Consider the following 13,797-nt stretch of genomic DNA (forward strand, 5'->3'; position numbering starts at 1 on the left):
AACATTGGACAGCCAATGTTTTCATCTTGCTTCCCTTGCCATTGACTGATTATTTTCAGAAAAATAACATTTTTAATGCTGTTGCCACATATCTTTCTTTTGGAGGTTATACCCCCTGTTATGGTGCCTTACTTTTTTTTTAATTTAACGATATTTTATTTTCAGGTGCACATTCTCTTTCTCTTATCCCTTACCCTTTAAGAAAGGAAGAAACTGTTGCAAGCATTTATAGTCAAGAAAAACTAATTTCCATGTTGCCCATGTCCAAAAAATTCTCAGTCTATACTTGTCTTTTACCTGGCTATCAAGAGGTGGGTAGCATGTTCCACCATGAGTGCTTTAGAATTGTGGTTGATCAGTGTGTTGATCAAAGTTCTTAAACTTTCAAAATTGTTTGTCTTTACATTATTACTGATTCTGTTCACTTGACTTTGCATCAGTTCATACAAGTATTCCCAGATTTCCCTAAAACCATTTCCTTCATCCTTTCTTACAGCACAATAATATTCCTCTGAATTCATATACCATGTCTTGTTTGACTATTTCCCAACCGATGGGCACTCCATCGGTTTTCAATTCTTTGCCTCCACAAAAAAAAGCTGCTAAAAATATTTTTGCACATATGGATGCTTTTCCCCTTTCTTTGATTTCTTTGGTCTGTAGACCTGGTGATATTGCTGAGGTAAGAGTATACACAATTTACTAACTTTTGGGTCATAGTTGCAAATTACTTTCCAATGAATAAATGAACCAGTTCACAGTTCCACTAAAAGTGCATTAATGTATCCATTTTCCCACAGCCCCACTAGCACTTGTAATTTTCTTTATTGGTCAATTTTTCCAATCTGATGGGTGTGAGGTAGAATCTCAGGGTTGTTTTAAAATACATTTCTCAACTTCTTAGTCTTTTGGTGCATTTTACATATGGCTATCAATAGCTTGGGTTTCTAAAAGTTGTCTATTTGTATTTTTTGACCATTTATAATTAGGGAATGACTTGTTTTTATAAATTTGAATCAATTCCCTATGTATCTTAAAAAGGGTATCTATCACAGAAACTTACTTCAAAAGGCTCTCTTCCCCATTTCTAGCATCTCTTCTAATTTTAGCTTCATCGGTTTTATTTGTACATAGCCTTTAAAATCTATATAATTAAAATTCCCTATTTTGCCTTCTGGGACTCTCTCTGTCTCTTGTTTGATCATAATCACTTCCTCTATTTATAAATTTGACAAGCAGTTTCTGCCCTGCTCCTCCCAATATCACCCTTTTTGTCCAAATCATGTACTTACTTTGAGCCTATCTCAGTATATAATTGTGAGATGTTTCTCTATATCTAATTTCTTCCAGACTACTTTCCATTTTTCTCAATAGTTTTTGTCCAGTAATAAGATAGTGTCTTACTTTCCCTTTCCTTTCCTTTCCTTTCCTTTCCTTTCCTTTCCTTTCCTTTCCTTTCCTTTCCTTTCCTTTCCTTTCCTTTCCTTTCCTGTCCTGTCCTGTCCTGTCCTGTCCTGTCCTTTCCTTTTTCCTGTCCTTTCCTGTCCTGTCTGAAGGAAATGTTCCCATAATGGGCAAAATTATTTCTAAGGATTTTAAGTCTCTGTTGTAATGAACCAATTAGAAAATGGATACAATGAAAAGTGACAAAACTACAGACCATCCTCATTCCCTTTTTAAACTTAGGCAGCCTCCAAATTAAAAACACTGGATTTGTGACTCTACATCCTGAGGTATGTGTTAAACCCTGTTCTCCTTGAAGTCCTAAAGCTAGAAATGTTGTTGTTCTCTGAGAGCCTATGTTCCTTTGGAGGAGTAGCAGCACTGTGTTCCCTTCTGTTTGGCCACTGTGGCCAAAGGGAGGTATTCTTGGTATTCTGTATGCCAAAAACAGTGACCTAGGATGGAAGCACTCTTAAAGGGAAAATTTAAGGAAAAAATAATATGGCTAGAGAATTTGTGGAAAATATCTTTACTAAGAAAATATAGAGAAACATAAAATAAATGTGATTTTAGCCTTTAAAAAATGTATCAGTGACCTTTAATTTGACCCAGAATCTGTATTTGTCCTTTTCTTATGTTAAATTAGTATCTAATGTTTTCTTATGTTAAATTTCTTATGTTAAATTAGTATCTAATGTTTCTTATGTTAAATTAGTACCTATGTTTTCCCCAAAAAATCTGTTCTTTTGTGAAGTGGTTTGACTTGAAACTCTTCTGTTTCATAGATTTTTTTCAAGTGGTGGCAATCAATACATAGACTATGATATGTTATATGTGTATATATTTTAAATATTTTTCTGTTCTTTCAGGACTTAGCACAGGTGCCACCTCTTTAGAAATACTTTCCAGATTACACCTCTCCCATAGCCCCCCCCCCCAAATGTTAGTATTCTCTTTTTCCTTCAATTAAACCTTCCTGAAGACTTGAGCCTTCATTTTTGTCTTTGTATCTCTAGTATCTAGTTTGGTATCTTGTACATAGTGGGTTTTTACATAGTATGTGTTCACTGAAATATTAATTGATTTATAATTTTAATTCCATAAAACTCAAATTCTAGAAGTTTTACATATATTCTATTAGTATAATATGCATGAGGTGGTGTGTTAATGGAGCTCAGAGGCCAGCTGCACAGTTCAGACCCCAGTGTGCCATAGAATACATGGAACTGTGGTTTAAACCAAATGTCACCAATGAAATATTTAGTAGCAACTGTTCTTTTAAAAGAAACATTTTAGAAAATTACAGTCATTTGTAATATTCTCACATCCAGCTGTCAGCTTTATACTTCTTCAGCCAATATTTTAAGGATGGAAATCAGAGAAATGGAAAGTAGGGTACTACAGTTAGCTATAGGCTAAAGATTTGAGAATATTGTTACAGTTTACAAAAATTTCCAAATAAAGCCATCAATGAATCTCAGAAGATTTTAAAATGCAAATATTTATAACAACTTAAAATCCAAATGTGATTAATCTAAAGTTTGTGTGTGTGTGTGTGTGTATTTATATACACTTTGAGAGAGAGAGAGAGAAAATTAAATAAACTTTTGATTTCATAGGTATAGGGAACTTCCTGATAAAGAAACTCTACTAATAATGTAGATTAGCATCTTCTCTGAAGCTTTTATAATCTTAGAGAGTTACCTATAACACTAAGAGGTTAAGTGACTTATTCAGAGTCACACAGCCAATACATGTGAGCAGTGGGACTTGATCCAGGGTCTCTGAAGGTCAATTCTTTCCCTATCCACTCTAACATTGGAATACATAAATGTGTGTATGTAAATATATACATACATATAAATATACATACAAACACATGTATAGTATATAAGTGTATATATAATGGTGTTGATATGAATTGAGAATTGAAAGAATTTGAAATGTCTACAAACAGTCCCAGCTATTAAACTTAGAGATTCCTGAAGTAAATCTGAAAAATCTAGCCCTTTTTTATTTACAGTCTGTTCCACTGTTTCTTTGCCTTTAATCAAAGCTTATTATTTAGCTATTGTAAAGATAGACCATACTAAGTTACTTTCATAATCAAAGATAACAAATTCTGGTATTAAAGACACAATTTCTAGTAATAGCAAAGTAATTTTAGGCAGTGGAGAAGCATATTGTAAAAAATTTGTATATTTTGCCAATTAGAGAAATATTAAATATTCCAAAGAATCTAGGTTTCACAAGGAGAAGTTCCTACTTTTTTCTATGTAGTAAATTTAAATTAAATAGGCATATTTGAGTTAACCAGAAAGTTATTGATTAGAAGTGAAAGTAAATAAGTAATTAGTGGTCTCCATCCCTTTCAGAATTTTAGTTCTTTGAGGGTAGTGTCTGTCTCAATTTTCTGTTTAAATCCTCAATGCCTGGCATACAATGGGTGCTTGATAAATGCTTCCTTTATCTCTATTTCTCCTGGGACACACTCTCTCTGTCTCTCTCTGTCTCTCTCCCTCTCCCTCTCTCCCCCAAAACAGAGCAACGAATAATTTCTTGACTTGCCTCAATAATTATTTAATCCTTCAAAAAGTGAAAAAAATCAACAGGAGGAAATTCTATACGGGATTTTATTTTTACTAAAAGGAGATTGCTCAGGGGGAAATGATGGAACCCTTCTTCCTAAAGCTGTGATAGAGGAAAACTGAACAGCAGATTTCAGAGGAAAGAAAGGTAGGTTTCCATGGACTAGAAGTCTTAAGGAGTTAGCTAACGAGGGATTGGAAAATTCTCAAGAATAAAATTCTGAGTATGAAAAGGAAAACAACTCCAGTAAAAAGGGAAATAGGAATTATTTGAGATTGACATAAGTACACAAGGAATGCTCAAGGAGAGTGCACTCACTGACCCAAAGATATGGGAAGAAGATGGCATAAAAGGCAGATCACAGAAAGTAAATGTCCTTTTCCTTTAAAAACTCAGAATGAATGGAGACTGGAAAGGAAAATTGAAGTCAGCCATTTAAAAATATATATGGAGGGAAAAAGGAGAATCAGTGAAGGGGCTTGGGCTATTGGGAAGTGAACAATATTGTGCTAACTAACAAATGAGAAAAGTCAGAGCTATGCAGTTCTTGCTTCATTTCTGGTTTCTTTGCCAGTGAGAATGATTTTTGCACTAGAAATGGAAACCAAAATGGCTCATAGGGAGTTGATGCTCAAGGTAAGAAAGGAGTCCTGTTAACCCTGATTGAATTCAAGATAAACTATATCCTTGGGAACTCAAAGAAATAGTAGATATAATTACTATGCCACTAAAAGATTATGGAAAATATGGGGGGGGGGTGCACCACAGGATGAGAGAATGCCATTTGGATTTTCCAAAGAAGGAAGGGAAAAGACTGCAAATTATAGTGGAAGCTTCCAACATGATAGATCAGAAGAATATGTGGATTACTTAGATTTTAGCAAAGCTGTATCCCTTACTATTACCATACAGAGATGTAGATAGTGTAGGTGATAATACTCTTAAAGGGATTCAGAACTGGTTGAACAATGAGTCTCGGACACTTTATTATTTTTTAATATTTATTAAGCACTTTCATTGGGTCAAGCACCATGTACAAAGAAAGGCAGAAAGAGTCTTGACCCTAAAGGAGCTCACAACCTAATGAGGGAGATTATAAAAATAACTAGGCACATAAAATATACATACATATATATGTGTGTATGTATATACATATACATATATACATATATATACATACATACATACATATATATAGAGAGAGTAAATGGAAGTTAATTTTAGAGGGGAAGGCAGCAGTTAGGGGTGGGGGGGTTGATATTGGGAAAGTAAGAGTGGAGCAAGTTAACAGGTATAAATGTAAAGTGTCATACTTGATTTCAGAAAATCATTTTCAGGAGGACAGGAATGGGAGGAGGAATTTAGACAGCACTTTGCCTGAGAAAGATCTTGGTATTTTAGTAAACCACAGGCTTATAGTGAATAGGCAGGGTGATATGGAAGCCAAGAAAATTAAGGCTGAATTAAGAACTTTCCTAAATGAAGAAGTGATGACATTCCCTCTGTCCTCTAGTCTGTGCAGCCCACATCTGGAGCTCTGGGTATATTTCTTTCTGTTATAATTCAATAAAGACATGGATAAGCTGGAAAGTATCCTGAGGAAGACAGTACAGATAGGGAAAGGCCTTGATTTCATACCACATGACAGTTGTTTGAAGGAACTATGGATGTTTAACTCTTTGAAGACTAAGGGAGGACATGATAGCTCTCAGGTATTTGAAGAACTCTCATGTAGACTGGTTTGTTTGGCCCCAGAGAGCAGTACTGAGAGCATTGTTGCAAAGAGATCAACCTTGGCTGGATGAAAACTTCCTAACAACTTGAACCAGAGCAAAGTGGACTGGCCTGCCTTGATTAGTGATAGGGCCTCTCATTGGAATATTGGAAACCTAGTCCGACTGATATAGAAGAATTCCCACTGGGAATATGAGATGTATTTCAAAGATGACTGTTGATATACTTTCCATTTCTTAAATCTGATGTTTCTTAATAGTGCGTTGAAAGAATCATTGTCAGAGATCAAATTTCCACCTGTGTGACACTGATACAATGCTTTGTACATAAATAGTAAACACTTAGTATTGATGAATTGAAAATTCCAAGTATCTTAAAGCATATGCAATTTATATTCAAACAACTTGAGAACTTTGAAATGTATAAACTAATTTGTAGGATTTTTTTAACATGGATAATGGTAATGGAATCATAGATTTAAAGCTGAGAGAAACTTTAGAGGTCATTTAGTACAACATCCTTATTTTGCAAACGACAACAACAAAAATGAAACTGAAACCCAGAAAAGCTTAGTAACATTCCCAGGTTTAGAGACAGAGGGGTGTTGGTAAATGGTAAACAACCAGTTTTCTAAGAATTTAAGTTTAACCTGTATTATTAACATTATCTCCATCACTTTCTTAAGTCTAGATTCTAGACATTCACCAAAAAAATAAAATCGTACCTATTTTGTAGTATTTCCTGATTTCTATGATATCAGTGCTCACACTGAAAATCTTAACAATTGACCTTTTATGAGTAGACTCCAAGACATCCTTGACTACAAAATAGCAGATTTGGAATTTGAATCTAGGTCCTCTTGATTCTAAATCAAACAACAGTCTTTATGCTATATTACATGCTGCTTTAATATAAAAGAGGGCAAGAGAAAAAATTAGATTGTTTTTAGCATTGAGGGTATTGGGGAAAAATTGCAAGGTTGTTATTACAACCTGAATATTAAAAGTCTCCCAGAATTTGTCAGTCTTCACATTGTAATGCATAAACATAATTGCATTGTTGCAATTGCATAGGTATAAGGCAACATATAAATGTGAGAGCTTTTTACCTACAATACTATTGAAGTTGTTTCTCTGGCATTATTTCTGAATAGGCCAATTTTGGAGTGCCTTTGTAGTAGACACTTGCTCTCTATTTGTCTGTGTGCCCTGGAAAAATGCCAGCCTGGCAGGACAGAGGAACAAAAGAGCAGCCCTGAAAATATCGAGACTGAAGGCTGTTTTCCTGTCACCACACCAGATTTGGATTATAGCAAAAGCAGACAGATGGACAGTTCTGCTAGTTTAGGAGTGACGAAGATGTTAAAATAGAGAAAAGAAACATTCTGTTCTTTTATTCAAAGAATTTCTAGGCGAAATTACTGGCATCAGTAATAAGCTTAACATTCTGACCAAAGAAACATTATTTTTTGCCCTAGGGATAATGACTCATACTCTTCTTAGAATTTTGCTTTTGTGGAATCCAGTGCAGTCATAGATATGGCTGTATTATTTGGAACTCCATGCTATTGATGTTGTTGAATATTGTAATGATGGATAAAAACAGTGGTATAATGAACCCCACTGTAACAAAAGAACCAAAATCTGTTTTAATTATGAGTTTGTTGGTTCTTGAGAAAAGTGAATATAGTTTCTTTTTTAAAAGTGATAATCCTACATAGATTGTAGTTCTTTCATTTTATATAGAACAGGAAAGGGGCTGTTGACTTTTCCATTTGTTCCCTTGTACTTCTACCTACAGATATGCTCTTCATCCCTATGGCATTACTACAGAAAGCAGATTTGTTCTAGTGACTCTTTAGCTCTGTCCTACTGTGTAAGATTGCCTGTGAGATTGTTTTTCTAGGTATATTTGTTTTCCTGTCCCTTGAAATAATCTCATGTTATCAAACTATTCTTATGGACCATAAAACAGCTGTCTCATAGTAATAGAAGCAGACATTATTAGACTTTGTTAGGTTTGAACTAGAAACCTGAAAGTTAAAGTTTCTGTTTCAATTCTCTTCATTTTGCTCCTCCTAGACACCCAAGTGGCCTTCTGCTTTCAGAGTTTCATCATGTTGGCACTAGGCATAGTGCAGACACCCAGTTGGCTTTAGTCTGCAGCTCAGAATTCCCAAACTCAAGGAACTACTTGAGGGACTCAAAACTCTGAGTTTCAGCTTCCCTAGCAGACTCCAACAGAGATATGTGCCACCGTGTCCAACACAAAAAATACTTTTTAAAAATATCACAGATGGTGCCTAATTTATCCATCCTCTAATTATTTTAATGGGTACACATAACACTTCAAACTCTTCTGCCCCAGACTTCTCATTCCTTCCTGCTATAGTACTTCTCTCCAACCTAGGACACTCCATAATTCAAAGCCTCAAACTCCTTGAGTCACATTTTATCCTGAAGTACCCTTCTCACAAGCATATTCTCCCTCTAATCAGGGCATATGCTCACTTGGAATTGTATATAGCTTTTAGGATTCTCCTTAGAGAACTTTATCTCCTTCTGCTCCTCCCATTTAATATCAACAAAATGTAGTTAATGAATCATAACTTGTGAAATTAACGGATACAGCTATTTTAAAAATTGATGAGTTAATAATAACTTAATGAGTATAATAACTTTTCCCATTTAATAGACAAATATTAAGGAAATACTTTTAACTATATTCCATTATTGGCTGATTATTTACTATTCCTCTAGCAGGGAGGTGACCCTGGTTTCTTTACATACCAGCAGAGTATAAAGCTCTAGGAGATTCTTCAAAGACAGAAAGGCATAGAGAAGCCAGGAGGACACAGAGTATAATCCCAAGGACAGAGCGCACCTGCTACCCAAGGACCAGACTAATGAGATCCAGTAGTCCATCACTGACAGGTTGGCCATTAGGCATGTCTTTGACCATGTCAACTCATACATTTAATTTTTATTAGTGAGCAAGATATATTATTAAAACATATCTATATTTATTTTAATTGATAGTTGATTAGAATTGGTTGAAATCAACAAGATGAGTTTCCTAATTAGATTCATTAGCTTGTTCATTTAAAATATCTTAAACATTTCCATTTAGCATTCTTTGAACTCATGTAGTAAGAACTTTGTTCTTCCACCAAATTTAGGTGAATATTCTGTTCATTTTGAGGAAGATGAAGAACTTTAATTCAATTACAAATCTATATTTTTAAGGAAGTTCTGTTTGTTGGAAAAGATTAATATCTGTCTTCTATTGTTCGTGCATGTTCATATAACTCTTAACTAGTGGCAGTTGCTACTCTGTACATACTCCTGCTCTCCTATAGCCTCATGTCTTAGACACACACACACACACACACACACACACACACACACACCTGGGCTAAAATTGAGCCATTCTTTCCAGTTGCACACTCATAAGTTTTTTCCATGGCCCTTCCTTACCAGCTATCAGTGGCCATATATAGCACTGCTTCAAGTTGCTTTCAATTTTAATTAAAACTCTTTTTGTCAAAGAGCAAATATTGAAGGATGAATGAATTATGTACCTGGAAACCATCATTTAAGTTGGAGTTGTTTACAGTGCAATATTTCCTTGTGGTATTGCTAATAAAATACTAGGATGTTCTGTTATTTCCAGCAAATGATGTAAATAGCAGAGTAACATCAAGGTAAAAGGTTGCTGTTAAGGCTTATAGTTAAAACAAAAGACATGTATTCAGGTTTCCATTGTACATAATACTTTTCATCAAATGATTCAGAATCCCCTTTTTGAAATAAACTCTTTATAAGTACATTGACTTTGTAAGTGTATAATAATAGAATATCTATGATAAGATTCATAAGATTCTAGGGTGAGGTCAAGGGAAGGACATTTTTACTGCTAACTCTTGGAAGTTTTATGTTAAGGAAAACTGAGGAAAACCCATCCATCCTTTGTGCTGCAAAGTAAATTTGACACCTAAAAGAAGTCCGATTAAGAGAGTGAGCTAAAATGAAATGATGCTTCAGTCTGATAGATATCATGTTTTAGATCTACTTGAAAAATGCCAGTATGTCAGTTGTTAAGTCAACAAACATTTATTAAGTACCTAGTACAGTGATAGTGCTGGGGATATAAGGAAGACAACAACAGTCCCTGCCCTTAAGGAGTTCAAATTCTAATGGAGGAGACAAAATACAAATAATGATGTACTTAGGATATTTATCCTGGGTCATTAGAACTTAATCTCAGAGAAAAGGCATTCATATTTAGGGAGTCAGGAAAGTCACTTTCTTTAAAAAGGTGAGACTTTCTCTAAGACTTGGAGGAAGCCAAGAAAGCCAAAACTAAAAAAGAGGATGAGATGGGAGAGCATAACAAGGATGGAAAACAACCAATAACAATGCACAGTCAGGAGAGGATTATGTGGAGGTGGTGAAGTATGAGAAGGAAAAAAGGTAGGAAGAGTCTTAAGTTATGATGGGCTTTAAATGCCAAATACGATTTTGCATTTGTTCCTGAGGGTAGCAGGGAATTTGTTGTAATTTATTATTGGGGATAACCTGCACTTTAGGAATATCACTGATAGCGTAGTGGAGGATATCTTGGAGGAAATAAAAACTTGAGACAGACTGACCAGACTATTAAAGCAATCCAGATATCAAGTGATTATGATTAGGGCCTACACAAGTGTGGTAGCAGTATCAAAAGGAAGAAGGGAGCATATAAAAGAGACATTGAGATGGTAACATAAACAAAACTTATGGAGAAAGAGTTAAGATGACATGTTATGAGCTTAAATAATAGCAACAACACTCATAGCCTCAACAATTAAAGGGAAGTTAAGAGGGAAGCATTTGGGTAAAAAGAAAATTAATTCCGTTTTGGGCATGTTTGAATTGAAGTTGTCTATAGGATATCTGCTTGGAAATGCCCAGTACACAACTAGAGAAATGAGATGCCAAAAAGTCTTAAGACCATTAGGTCTTGAGACCCAGTTTAGGGCTGAATAAGGAGATCTGAAAATAATCTGTAGTTGATAATTGAATCCAAGGGGAATGATGAGATTATCAAAGAAAGTACTAGCGAAGGAGAAGAAAAGCAGCCAAGACAGCCTTTGGAGACATCCATGGTTAGCAGACATGACCTGGAGGAATATCTAACTAAGGAAACAGAAGGAACAATCAAACAATTAGAAGAACCAGTATAGAGGAGTTTCCTAAAAATCTAGAGGGAAAAGGGAGATCAACGGTGTCAAAGTCTTCAGAGAAATTAAGGAGTATGAGGACTGAGAAAAGGCTAGTAGATTTGGCTTCAAGAAGTCACTTAATTTGGGGGGAGAGAGCAGGTTTTGGTTGAATGACGAGGTTAGAAGCCAGATTTCATAGAGTTAAGAAGTGAGTGAAAGGAAAGAAATGGAAGCACTGTTTATAGATAGACAGCCTTTTCAAGAAGTTTAGTCATGAAAGAGAAAAAAAGATGAAAGGACAATAGATTTTGGGGATAGGTAGATTTTTATTTGGTAAAAATCCAATGTTTATGAAAGGATAGGGAAGACATGGGCATATTTTTAGGCAGCATGGAAGCAGCCAGTAGACAGGAAGAGATTGAAAATAGTGGAAGAGTGAGGATGATAGAACATTTTGCTGGAAGTATGACAGATATCACTTGTGCACATGGCAGGGAGTTGCTGGTCTTGAGGTCAAGACTTCTAGTTGGACGTTTGCGAATGACACACAACTAGGTGGGATAGCTAGTATGTTGGATGACAGTCAGGATCCCAAAAGAGCTTTGCAGATCATTAGGTAAGGTTAAATCTAATGAGATGCATTCGAATAAATATAAATTGTACTTGAGCTAAAAAGGATTAATTCCACAAGTATGAGGTTGGGGAGGCATGTCTAATTAGCAATTTGTCTGAAGAAAGTGCAAGGTTTAGTATATCAAAAGATAATTTCCTTGCCATAAGAACTGGATTTTTTGGTCATGCTTTGTAATGAACAGTTAAAGGAAGTGAAGATTAGGGAAGAGAAACTTGGGGTGGAGAAGGTGAACTATGTTCAAAAATCAGAAGAACTGTCCTGTAAAAGAACAATATTAAGCTTATTCTGCTCATCCCCAAAGGATAGTACAATTGGAGCAGTGGGACAAGATCCTGAGAGACAGATTTAGACTTGATGTCTTGTAATTAGAGTGATTTAAAAAGACATAAGTTTCCCTGAGGAAATAGTAGCTTCCTCATTGATAGGGACCCTCAAACAAAGACTAGAAAGGGTCCTTGTTTGAGGAAGTCTTAATTTATGTGGTCTTTGAGACCATTTCAAATATAAAATACTCTGATTCTGTGAAGTCTCCAGAAATGTGACCCTGAGCTTCGATGGGTGAACATTTCATCTTATCTTACTCAGTCTCAGGCTACCATGTATCTTTCCTACCATGTCTAAACCATACTCTACACCGCTTTCCTTAATCTAACTCTTACAAGAACAATCAAATCATCAGTACCATTCCTGGTGAGGACATGTTGTCTAATTGCCCCTATTTCTGCAATTACTCTTCTAATTCCCTTTCTAAAACACTTTTCTAGACACTACTATGAGATGTTATATTCTTTTATTAGGATGTAGAGTCCTTGAGAACAATAAATAACTTGTTCGCTTGTCTTGTATTTGTCTGCTTAGCATAGTGCCTTCATGTAGTAAGTGCTCAATAAATGCTTCTTGATGCTTTCATTCATTGATTTAGAATTTAGCACTTCAGCAGCTTCCGAACCACGAAATAAATATTATCTTATAAGTATTATATATATATATATATATATATATATATATAATACGCACATATGTATATATCTGAGTATTCAAAATAGAGGACCATTACACACATAATATGTTTTACACACCTATCTAACAATCTTGGATGCCTGATTTTGATTAGATTAGGATTGCTGCAGAAATTAAAATGGGAACAAAAGCCCATTAGGTGCAGGGAGAGCAGATTAAAAGCAACCGCTAAGAACAGGGAGGAAGCAGGAAGCCACAAAGAAGACTCACACATTAACAGAGAACTGTGGAGACCTGCTTAACACAGAGACAAAAATCTGTGGACCTCAATGACTAGAGAAGGGCATCACTGGCACAGTCCATTCCAGATACACAATGATTTATTTCTGAGACAAGAAAAGTCAAAGTTGTGTATGTTCTGTTTTAAGAAGTCAGGCTAGGCTATATTTTATGCATATTTACATTCCAATTAGTTCATAACTTAAAGGTTTTCTTGCTTAAAGAGCACAACATTCATTATCTAGAAAGTCAGGTAATATAAAACCATCCATTCCTCAAGGGTTCCAAAAAACTGAAGTTTTATTGTATTTGTAACCATATAAATGTTCAGTCTGGAAAGAACTTGAGTCACCAATATATAACTCCTTCACTTGGGTACTGTTTTTTTGTTTTGTTTAATATAATAAACATATGTAGATAATAGTTGGAATGATGATTTTTAAAAAATCATTATACTCTCACCCTTTATCATGTTCTTGATACCTTTTTGCTTCTCTGCATAGAGATTTGGGGTTCTTTAACACTTGAAATCATATGTTGCCATTATATTCTAAGGTTTTAAAGTTTAATTTCTGAAATCTTCTAATTTTGGAGTTGGAAAGAATGACATTAAAAGGTTATTATAACTGAGTTTATTAATGTCTATTGTACATTTTTAAAAGGCAAATTGGTATGTTTTTCCTTCTGCTAGATTTTCATCTCTATAGAAATCTAAAGGGAAGAATAAGAAAATAACCACATGAAAAATTCAGGATTGGCAGTTTCATGCCAACACCAAGAAGGAGAGGATCAGCAAGGGATTCCATCTACCCAAGTGGCAAAGAGTCAGCCTGGACCATATCATTATCCTGGAAGTCAAAGAGCTTTGGGAACTACAGGAACATCCACAGTTGGGTCTCCTTCATTGCTGTCCCAGGGTCTGCCCAAGAGGATTAGCACTCCCACTGTCAGAACT

The sequence above is a fragment of the Gracilinanus agilis genome, chromosome 3 (assembly GCF_016433145.1).
Source record: "Gracilinanus agilis isolate LMUSP501 chromosome 3, AgileGrace, whole genome shotgun sequence".
NCBI classification, from domain to species: domain Eukaryota; kingdom Metazoa; phylum Chordata; class Mammalia; order Didelphimorphia; family Didelphidae; genus Gracilinanus; species Gracilinanus agilis.